Source organism: Notothenia coriiceps, unplaced genomic scaffold, assembly GCF_000735185.1.
Source record: "Notothenia coriiceps isolate Sejong01 unplaced genomic scaffold, NC01 NC01_scaffold00030217, whole genome shotgun sequence".
NCBI classification, from domain to species: Eukaryota; Metazoa; Chordata; class Actinopteri; order Perciformes; family Nototheniidae; genus Notothenia; species Notothenia coriiceps.
In genome coordinates this window covers 298,156-308,863 of record NW_011362918.1, presented here as the reverse complement: position 1 = coordinate 308,863, position 10,708 = coordinate 298,156, and positions in this window count along the sequence as shown.

Genomic DNA, 10,708 nt, shown 5'->3' with positions numbered 1-10,708 from the left:
GACCAATGTATAGGGTTGGGTACTATTCACATTTGAACCCATAGATATAAACAATAGATGGCTCACCCCTTTTGGCGTCAGCAACCTGTGTGGAGAAATCTGATACCCACCCCTCAAGTCTACGCTCAGGGCTTCTGGGCCCTCAGGTGTTTGACCCACCACTGGTAGGCCGCTTCAGAATTCTAATACTTGGCCTGTGTCAACAAAACAAACCCCAACATCTTCAGGTGAACTAAATAACATATTTGAATAGCTCTGAATTTCTGACAAGACCTGTGTTATTATAAATGAAATCCTTGAGATCCTATTTAAAATCTAAATATAATATGAACTGTTAATGTCTCTGGTAAAGAAACACACCAATGTAATGGATTAAAAACAACTAAAATCATGATACTGACAAAGTGAATGATTTCCCGGTGATACTGCTTCTACCTGTCAGTGCTTAGATATTATCAAGCTGAAAAATGAATACAGAAATCCAACATACTGTCATCAAATGTCTTTCTATTATGAATTCAAATTAAATGTATCCCCATAATGTTACCTCAATAAAGTCTATGGCTTTTACTTCTTTACCAGGCTAGTTACAAGATGTTGTCTAAATTAAATCTCATTACATTACTATGTTTTAGCTTAACTGTAATATGTTCTTTCTACAGTTCAAACCTCAGTTACTTTAATACCTGTTGAAATATTACAAAATTGTTTCATTACCACAGGTCAACTTCTCTGGTATTCTCATTCTGGAATTACTCTCTCAGTAGCCCCTTGGCCACTGAATTCGGCCATTCTGTGTTAGCCGTATAACTCATCAATATTAAGACATGTCAACATTAATCAAACAGTATCTTATGCCCCAGATTGGAGCAGGTAAATCTAAAACTGTCATCATGGTCAAGATTCGAAACATCTGAGTTGGCCGCGGCAGGTTTCTCCCAGTCCCTAAATGAAAAAACCACACTTCCCGCNAAAGAGATAATTATTCAGTGTTGTTACTTTAAAGTGTTGTTACTGACCTTTCCTCAGGGTCTCAGCAGTTACAGGTGAGGTAAAGAAAATAAAAGAGAAAAAGGTCAGTAACAACACTTTAAAGTAACAACACTGAATAATTATCTCTTTTAATAATTTTCTCTCAGTAATCACTCGACTACTGTCTTTCCAACAAACAGATTGACTCACTCTCACTATCATCACAATGAAACACGTCCAGAAGAATGTCATGCAAAGCTGCCTGCCTTCCTTCCTTCCTTCGACTCCCTGAACTACCTGATCTTTTAATGTTCAATGTTAACCATTTGTGCAGATAGCATTAAGTAGAAAATATGCTAATGTGGCGTTAGCCTACCTCCCGCCCCCTTAGCACCTGGTGGGGGGGGCGATAGGCTACTCTTCAAATGTTTCACAAAATACTTACCATCATGACTACTCTTACTGTTTAACATTTTGGTTTACTTCATGTTAAGGCTAATACAAATGGCAAGGCTAAGTAATGTAATGTAATGCTAACTAGCTAGGTAGCTAACTTGACTATGTTCAATGCAAAACATGTATATTACCTGATATGTTTGGTCCAACGACTCCTGGTCCTTTCATCAGACGGGAAGCGATGGAACGAGCAAGTGGTATGATCACTTTTGTGATTACAACCTGGTACAAAGCACACAGGCATCTTGGAAAAGTGAATTTATTGGAGCAATCTCTTATATTTATTGGAGGGAATAAATCAGTTATGAGATCTTCTTCTTCTTCTTCTTCTTCTTCTTCTTCTTCTTCTTCTTCTTCTTCTTCTTCTTCTTCTCTTGCTTTTATGAGATCTTCTTCTTCTTGTTTGCTTTAATTGCGAGTCGCAACCAGTCTTGGAGCATTATCACCTATGACATCACTTACGCGACCCAGAATGCGATTTGGGATTTGTAGTCTTTCTAGTTGCGTATTTTTCAACAGTTTTACGACAAACTGTGACTTTTTTTTACATGGAAATGATTGTTTAAGATTGACAAACACCATATGTGTCATTCGTGGCACAATTCAAACGGGATCGAAAGATGACTTTTCTCTCTCCATTGACTTCAATGTATAATTTTCCGCTTCCGGGGTCCCATGGGTCAGAAGTAGATGGGCGGGACTTCGCCTCTCTAATGGGACAGATTGGGACAAACCACCTGCTTCCATGTCAAAGGGGGGATTTGGGTTTTGTCAGTGTCCTTTGTGTATGATGTGACTATTAATTATCCCTTGGGTTCAACGTGGTTTGACCAAGCCACTATATAGGTTCCTTGGTTTTTCATTGTAGCAGGTCAGTTTTGTTGAGTTAACATCTGTTATGTTTCTTTGAGGTATTTTCTGTTGACCTCTTTTATAGGCCTTGTTATTATATGATGTTTTGTGGATTTTTGTGTAAATAAAAGACCTAGTTTATTTAAACCACTCCTGTGTCCTGTTGTCTTACTGCTTGGTCCCTGACACTATCACAGGAAATAGTCTTACAGGAAGTTGCGTCAATCAGTTGGGAAATTACATGTGGCAGTCTCGTTTTGTTAGCTCCACAATCTGGCTGCATCCATCTTCTGGAGACTTGTTAAGCGCATTGTCTGTAAGTAAATATGTTAGTTGAAACTATATTAATGTAGAACAGTGTTTATTTCATGATTTGATCGTATTTCATATATTTATTATGTGACGTTAAACTGCATCTGCACCACTAGGCCTAAGCTAACGCCTCATGTCACTGTAATCTGTTAGCGTATTAGCTCGTTGTTAGCTTAGCCTCTTTAGCATACTAGCTCGTCGTTAGCTTAGCATATTAGCTCGTTGTTAGCTTAGCACTGTTAGCATTTAGCTAAACTCTTGTTTTCTCTTCACAATAGATTAGTTTGTTAGCCTTCTAAGCTGTCTAACTAGCCTAGCATTACCATAGCATGGTCATTTATGTCGTGTTTCTGTATACCTGTCATGTATACTTATCTCATTGCAACTGTAAAACAATGTATTTTTCTTGTGTGTTACAGTTTTACAATAAAGAATATAAGAATATTCAGGAGCTTCAGTAATCTCCAATTCAGAATCCCGTTCTCCTGGAATTATTTGAAGTTCATGTTTATGCTGACTGAATAGCTAGATTCCAGGAACATCTAGTGAGATCAGTACAAGTAGCCTACGCTATTCAAAATAAAAACGAATACCCCTCTTGGTATTGAACACCTATAATAACAATAATCTAAATGAAAATACATATAAATAATTATTTGTCCATCCGTTTTCATCAGATATTATTTTTTTCCTTTTTATACTGACTTTCGTCTCGACAGTAATTAACACATATGATGTAAATTGATTAAGTGATAGGTCTACTTGTGCAAATACTTACGATATCCAGAACGTGGGAATGAAAAAATAAAGTGCTAGATGGCTCATACCTCTGCTTTAGTTTTAACACAAATAAAGATCTAATTTAGACAAAGCCTACTGTAAGAAAATCATGTTATAAGAAAAATCATCTTTAAAAGTTACACAATGGACTCATGGACATGAACACACCAGCTACCTGACATCTCTTAGCAACTTTAAAAAACAATTACAGCACATGCGGAAAATATTCTATTTAAGTGAGAACAGTGGGAGTTCAGTGGGCGGAGCGGCGAAAACATGTGTTTTGTTTTATTAACGGCACACAGTAATTATACAAGCTGCCCACATTCATATCCCCGTTTCCATCATGCTGCCTGTAAAACTTTTATGGCGTTGTGAAGGACATTTTTCATGGGTGACCTTCCAGATATGATCTTCAATTAACCAATTTATTTTATCTATAATTTCTGGGGAATATTTAAATGAGATTTAACTTTAGCTGTGTCTCCTTGGCAGGTTGCTAAGCTACAGTCTGTGTCAGGAAGTGACAAGTGAACATAATTACAACCCCGGGTGACAGACACCGACCGCAGTGTTCATTAGACTTACACAAGCATTAAGACATCAAGTCTTTTGAAAGGACCAAACCGTCACACAACCTTTTTTGCATCAACTAATTACCACATCATCATTAAAAAGAGTATTTAAACAATTAAAGAGCAAAGGATTTGTGTTCTTACAGAATCAATGTTTTTTTTTCTAAGTCCGGAGTGTTTTGTATGCTTATGTCAATCATGTGAGTTATTGTTTTTCATGCATTTTGAGCGTCATATCCTCTATGAGCAGCTTGCCTTTGTTGACTGATGTTTTGCTCTATTGCTGTTAAGGAGCAGTGTTGCTCCTGTGTGTGTGTGTTGTTGTGCTTGTGTGTATTGTTTCTCTCTCTCCCTCTCTCTGTGCTGGCGTTGCATTAGATGTTGATTGACAGTGATATTAGCACCTTTCCCTCACTCTGCCTCTCTTTGCCTCTCAATCAATCTATCCATCTCCCACCTTGGCCTCAAGGGACGCTGGGAAAAGAGAGCTATTTAAAGCAACCAGAAGCATGCACCAGGCTCTCCTGTATGTGCAGTAAAAATAAGACACAAATCACCTTTGCATTACACCACGGAATCATATACAGTAATATTACATTTGTATCTGACTCCTGAATTTCAAATCGTACAAATTATTCATTTTGTAGCAGAAAACAATAGTTGAAAGTACTGTATTTTTAACAGGCAACTTTTGGACATGGATGAATTAATGATATCTTAAAAGTTCTGCTTGTCTGCGAATAAAGGTTTTAACAAAATTATCTTTTTAGTGATCCTTAGTACATCTTGAACTGCATATATTTTCATGTTGACAGAGCTGATTCCAATGAAACTGCTACTCAAAATGTATGATATTTTTCCTCAACAACGGCAATAGCCATGGTCAACGACATTTTGTTTTGGGGTTTTTGGTCGGTCATCATTAAAAGTACATTCAGACTCAAGGATGAACCGTTTAAAATGTTGTGGTAAAGGTCAAGGTCAATACAATTACGCCTTTCTGGCTTTGCACAATGTTTTTGTGTCCAGACCTAGGAGCTACTGTCAGATGAGCGGGGTTTAGATATTTGTGCGCAACTACACATACAAGCAACTAAATAACCATGGCAGCTTCTTAAGTGGTAGCACCCTGTCCTCCTGACTGGCTTCGGTGAGAATTTGATTGACAGATGTATCATCCAATCACATGCCAAATATTTTTTAGGAGCAACTGGCCTTTTTCACAACAGTTTCCAATGACGCTTTTTGGATGGTTCCATGTAAACAAACCATCTTATCATCTCTCTCACTACATGAAAGGTCCTGAATGTATACCAAGGAGGGGATGATGATGATGCACGAAGCGCAAGGACGTGCCCCCCCTCTGAGTGTCGACCCCCGGTTTCAAGATGCTCCAGCCACACCATAATCCCCTTCGGCCTGGTTCATCCCCATGCGATATATCCTATTTCATCCCTTTTCTCGACCCCAATCATACCATCGCACATGACCCTGACCAATCTTACGCTTCAGTTCATCCCCCGGTAACCGCCCTCCTTTTTCCCTTTCCTTTCCTCGACCCTGTTCCACCCCTGATATCGACCCCAATCATTCCACCGAATATCTTTCCTGAATCCTGTAGCCATTCCAGATGAATCTGCTTTGTACTGTACCAATGGCATATTCCTTGTTAATGTGAATACATGATATGGTATAATTAAGACATTTTGGACGGACATGGATGTACACTGCATTTTGACTTGTTGGAGTCACAACTGAGGCAGTAATTCTAGTTTTTTACAAAGCAATTTGACTATGCGTCTTCTCTTTGTTTTCATCAACTGTGGTTTACAAGTACATTTTGCCTCAGGTTAGAGAACGGTGAGATATGTGACAACTTGTTTTGGACAATGAGTAAATGGCACAAACAAAATTCTTCCTGCCTCAGGATATGTCTTAGTTAAAGAAAGGTATTAGGAAACTTATTTTCCTAATACCTTTCACACTATGAGTGACGGGGTCCTGCCTTAACACACTGTGTTCTGTTTCTTTTCTTCCGTGGACCTACAGGAATTAACCGTTTGTGGCTTGTGGGTTTTCTAAATCGTAAAGTGTTAATGAATTTTTAGCCTCCATTGTTGCTTTTTTTGGCCATAAATATTGAATTATTTAAATATTAAAAGACAGTGATACACTTTTCAAATTGTTCAAATGAAATCTCTCAAAAAAGTAATGACAGTTTTTTTCCTACAGTAAGTTAATTCTTATATAATGTTTAGAAAGAAACAAAAAAAACACCATTTGGCCCCTGAACGACAGATTCAAAATGCTTTTCACACTTCCAAGTGTTTTTCTGTACCTGTATGAGTGTGTATTTTGGGCTGTTTGCTCATCCTAATGCTCAACCAAGCATTGGCTGGAAAAATCCAGTATCCACACAGGACCTACTGCTTTCATTTCACAGCCAGCAGTGTGGAAGACTTGTTAGAATTATTTGTTTCTTTCTTAAAACCTGTACATAACAAAAGTAACATAAAAACTAGAATTACATTCCATCAAAGTCATTCCATGAGTAAAAGATAATGTGTGTATCTGCCTTGGATGTGATTTGGATTAGCTGCAACATTTAATGTTTTTTTTTACCCCATGACTTCACCCTTCCAAGTTCCAAATCTGGCCTGTAGTTTTTCTTTAATCCTGCCGACAAACAAACAAGCTAATACGAAAACATTATCTCCCTGGCGGAGGTAATACAATTAAATGGGCACTGACTTTATCTTGTAAAATGAAATCTCTGCACGGTGTGAATCCCCAGGTCTCAGGCTGCTTCAGGGTAGGACAAAAGAAGTTTGAAATAAAGGAGGAGAAAAAGTGCGGTGCTGTTATAAAGGGCAGAGAAACACCCCAAAAGGTAACCAAACAAACAGAGACTGAAGCCCTGTCACCAATAAGTAAAGTAATGTGCAATCAGATCAGGTGTTGCATTCCCTTGCTGACCTGACTCCTCCCTCCACACAGCTTTAAATACAAAATGTCATTAGGCTAAATACAAACACATTATAAGGAGTAAAAATGCATTTCAAAACTTCTATGTTTTTCATAAAATACATATGCTGGAATTAGTTGTCACACATGTTGAGGGCCTTATTAATATTGGTAGGTTTAACAGTTTAATAGTTTTTCCATAATGCAACGTTTTTTTCCTCAGTTGACAGGAAGTAATCTCGAGGCCGACATAAAGAAGGAGTTAATGAAAATGGCTTTTGGTGGATCATTTTAAGTGCAATTTACGTCACAACTAATATAAACCGTTATTTGGTTTGACAGAATCTGCCTTCTTTGCTGTCCTATTTTTATTTAAATGTAGGCGACAAACTTTGTTTAAGCTCTAATTTCCCTTCACTCTAGGCTGCCGATTCACAATTTCAGGCTTGATTTTAAGCAGGGCCAAATGTGAAGCCAACTGAGTGAGTTCATTTAGCAAATTTATGCAAATGTGGATCAGCCAATTTTGTCCGGTGTCTGTGTTTATTTATGAAGGGGGAAAATGGACGTGCCAACACCTGACATCCATCTAATATACGAGAGGGTTGATGGTGATTTATTGGGGCCGATGTGGACAGCAGGACACTGCGTCCATACTTTATGCAGCAGGAGTGAGACTGACAATTTCCTCAAATGCTAACAAAAACAAGATGAATGACATCTGAAAATCAGGGATCTCAGCACCTGTCAAACTACTTGCTGAGCTTTTGAGTGTTGACGAAGAATCCCATCAACCCCCGACAGACAAACAGATCTTTCTATAATCGTTTTGTGTGACAGAGCATTAAGTGTTACTTTCCGCCTTTTACAACATGTGCCAATTGCTCTCGGAAATATTGACACATATAGGATTGGGTGGTAAATCTGAGTGATACCTATTACATGTTTTGCAGCGACGTTAAGCACGTTGCTTTCTGCTTACTAACTAAGAAAACCTAAAGAATGGAAAAAATATGAGAAGAGGTATTTCAAGATACTGAACTCCAGCAATGATTGTGTTTGATATGAATATTTATTTAAAAATCCAGTTTGATACAGAAATAGTCATCTATTATATGTATTACCAGACAATCAGTACTTCAGCCATGCTTTCTCTGATTAATCACGTTTTCAAAAAAGTACAAGATCATTATTTTTTCCATAACTCAACTTGTGCAAAGAAAATCCACTAAAAAGCAATAGAAACACTGACTCAAAATATATAACAATTAATTCATCAAAACAATTCATTTTTCCGAAGAAGGCATCGCACAATTCCAAGAAAATCTGTGTAAGATTTAAGGCCATTTTGTACAGTTAATTATCATATAGATTTTTATAATTTCAATACAACCAGTTTTCAACAAAAGGAACTGGTGCATCCTTTGTAAAACTGTACATGCAAACATAGTGCACGTTATTAAGAAGATATGACGAGCATACAATATATTATTTGGATAGCTTTAGTAAACAAAGATCTTATGTGTGTTAACACCTCACATTGTCTATTAAAACACTCTTATAAAAAGGTGCCACACATAGGCACACACATACACTTGCTCACACGCACAAAGAATATTTATATCAAAGGCATGCACACCCATACACACACTTTTAGGGGCAAAGTTAATGAGTTTAACTAATCATTTCTGTCCACACAAAGCAGACCAACAGAAAATAACAGGCACCAATGACTATGGCAATAATGTGTTTGTATGAAAGCAAAGAAAGGCCAACATTTTAAGTAAAACTAATAAAAAATATGATTGTTGTCATGAATTATGGCGAGATGAGCATGACGTAAGAGATGTATTTTCCTACCCTGAAATTGATTTGCTGAAGAACATGTGACTTGAAACAGGAGGTAGTTAGCCATTCAAATGGCAGCAAGACAGGGACATCCTGTAGGCTGTTTTTATAAAAAGGTCCACCATGTAACAACAACTCCCAGGTTTAAATCTGGTCGGCCAATTATAATTTCAAAGATTTTATAAATACATTTATAGGAAGCTTCATTGAAGGTGTCAACAAGTTGAGTACATTTTCCGTTACCTTTCTCCCTTGTTTTTGTTGGGATCATCTTTAAAAAGATATCTGAGACTTTTGAAAGAAGAAATTACATTCTTCTTCTTACAAAGTTGAATACATAAGCAATACATTTCACTGGCACTACCACCACAGCTTTTCTTGGTCTGGAATGTATGCTAGCTTACAGTGGCTAATGTTAGCTAGAGTTAGCTAGATGCCTAGCTAATGATAGCTAACTTTAGACAGAGTTTTCCTGACAAATCAGTCAGTTTGATTCAGAAATTTACATTTGACCAGTAATATAGCAATTACTTTGATGAGTAGAATATTCTCATTGAACCAATCAAATAACTGTTAAATATTTAACCCCGTAGCCGTAATTAGTGTTAACAGTGGCTATATCAACAGGCTTTTTAAAAAGTCTTCGTATAGAAATGTGTCTCCACCAGAAGGGATGTATGCTAAGTTGTCACCAAGCACTAACATCAAACACTTAGCTGACTCTAAGAAATGTCTTGTTTGACCCCCGCAGTGCTGGATCCCTAACAGTTTTACAGTGTATCTGCTGAGGCAGTAATGAGCTGCGTAGAATGACCTGCAGTCCTAATGATGTGCCGCGCTACGCTGTGAACACAGTGGGTGGCTGCAGGAACACGACTCCACTGGCTAAGCAAACACACAGTTAGTCCAATTTTGCTACAGTGGCTACACAGGAGGGGACTGTAAAAAATAAATAAATGATTAGCGTATATCAAGCTAGAGAAAGCAGCGATGTAAGATTGAAAAGAAAAGGTAGAAAATGTCAGTTAAGGTGCGTAGTGTCTTAAGACATCTGGGTCGATAGTGTGACTTTCCATGTTTTTTTCCTAAATTCAAGCCACAATGTTAATTTTCACTGCTTGAAAAATTGCCAAAATTATGCAATAGACCTGAGTGCAGCCGGTAGCAGCAACTCGGCACATAAATTGTATATCAAAGACACATTTGCTTTTGAAACACACTCAAGATGTCTGTAACTAGTGTTGGATTGATAATAGATGAAAAGTCTCTATTGATAAGACATCAGAGTAATCAGCAGATTATGGGATGATCATGAGGTTTACAGTAATTTAAAAAAAAATAATGATAATGTTTGTGCAATAATTTAAGACTGTAGGGTGTTGATACAACAAAATTACAGGGAAGCTTTAACATCACTGCAATGCTTAAATTGCATGTAATTCAATCATGACCGGAGACATATCTAATGTTTTTTCACAAATCTCATTAACACATCCACTCTTTGAAACACTGAACAGTCCCTCAACATTCATGCCAAAAACAGACCTCTTCATTAGGCGTCATTTAGAACAAATGATAAAGACAACCTCAGTGAATCACACAAATCACATGGATGGCACATAAAGAATACACGTCATAAAAAAAAAGGTTTAAAAAGCTATATCAAAGATAAAGTTGCAATAAAAAGTACACAACGCAAAAAGTGGAACAAAAAGCCAACATAGGGAAAAAGGTGTGTTTTTCTCTGCATTTTTGACCACTGGGCTCTTGATGCTCAAACAGTATTCAGTTTGAGAGCAGCTGTTGTCGTTTTAAACGTGGGGCGGGGACGTGGTGTTGGACGACACAATGAGACGAAACCCCTGGGCACGTGGGCATCATATTGCCAAGGCAGTTTGGAGGAGAACATAGACACAGATAGAAAGAGAGAGAGAGAGAGAGAGAGAGAG